Consider the following 1,503-nt stretch of genomic DNA (forward strand, 5'->3'; position numbering starts at 1 on the left):
TGTGAAAGATCAGACAAAGCTGCAGTCACAGGGCAATTCAGAAAATATTATCACTCCTTCAACTACGCTCTGATACCAATTTGTTGCGGAAAGGATCGATTCGAGAACTCCGATATGACTACAAGTAAATTGACCGGAACGAAAAATAAAGTGAACACAAGGATTTACGTGGTTCGGCTTTAATGCCTACGTCCACGGGCAGAGGCGAAAAGAAATTTCACTATAACAAGATGAAGATTACAAGTGTTTTACACTCAAGACACAACCCGAGAACCTCACAACTCTCAACCCCTATAGAAAACCCGAAAGCTAAAATCCTAGCTTTCAAAGAACAAGCTTTGCTCTCTCTTGGTTTGGGATGATGAATATGGCTAATGAACCTCTCTATTTATAAGAGAGTTCAAGGACATAATTGTCCAAAACTTTGGCAAAGATTTGTGGTTGAAAATGGACACCAACAACCATCCACTAATCCACTACCACCAACAACCCACTACCAACAACAACAATCCACTACCAATTTTAAGCCATTTCTTAACAACACGGATTGGTTTTGTCAGAAGCTGATCAGTATCCCACATTCCAAAGGAAATACTGGTGTAGATGGTATTTAAGTTGGAACCAAGGCCTGCATGGGCACGACCTTACTTGAACAGGATCTGTTCTATAGGCTCGTACCTCTGTGTCCATAAGTTCAAAGGAGACAGGATTCTAAGTCTGGTTGATGAAACACGACTGTGTGATCTGAGCGTGATTACCGGTCCGGTGATGCCCAGGGATTTAAATTGCGGTCGCGTCGCGTTTGTCGCGGTCGCGGACATAACGGACGCTATTGCGGTCACTGCGGGTATCGCGGTCGTGAATTTTACATTACTTATTGTGTATTGCGGGTATAGCGGGTTTCGGCAGTAACGGTTTCGGACGGTGCCGTTACCGCTATATAACGGCCGCTATTTCGGTAACGGACCGCTATTTAAATCCCTGGTGATGCCCTTGCTGGCTCTCCTCGACCGCAGAGGATCGTTCTCAGCTTGCCTTGTGCTGCTGGGAAGGTCACACAGTTGTCTGACAGACTTCTTACTTCTTCTGCTTTTTCCATTTGAATTTGCAGTCTTACTACAATATCTCTGAGATTGTTAGTTCCTTTGCGGTATGTTTGGTGGGCACGAATAGCCAATTTATTCCGGGCTGAAACGGTAATGTACAGTAATTTGGGTGGAATTGTCTATTACGTGCAAAACAGGAGTATGGCTGTAATAGCCATTAGGGCCTCCCCACTCAGAACGAACAATTCAACGCCGCAAGGAATAGCCTCCCAAACATCGTTCCCATAGTACCCATAATATGCCAACAATCACAAAACTAAAATTTATAACAAAAATCATAAATATATGAACCAAACAATGATCAAAGAACCAAAAATTACAAGACAGAAAAATAGAAGAATTTCTGGTCATGCATGTCAACAGATACAATGGGAACTGCCAGACTGAAACAGGGCTT

General features: G+C 43.2%; 1 pseudogene; it reads left to right on the forward strand.

Moving 5' to 3' along the window:
* Positions 1-638: 638 nt before the first annotated feature.
* On the forward strand, positions 639-829 carry LOC121220682 (uncharacterized; annotated as a pseudogene).
* The last annotated feature ends 674 nt before the right edge of the window (positions 830-1,503 follow it).

The sequence above is a fragment of the Gossypium hirsutum genome, chromosome D08, assembly GCF_007990345.1.
Source record: "Gossypium hirsutum isolate 1008001.06 chromosome D08, Gossypium_hirsutum_v2.1, whole genome shotgun sequence".
Lineage (NCBI taxonomy): Eukaryota > Viridiplantae > Streptophyta > Magnoliopsida > Malvales > Malvaceae > Gossypium > Gossypium hirsutum.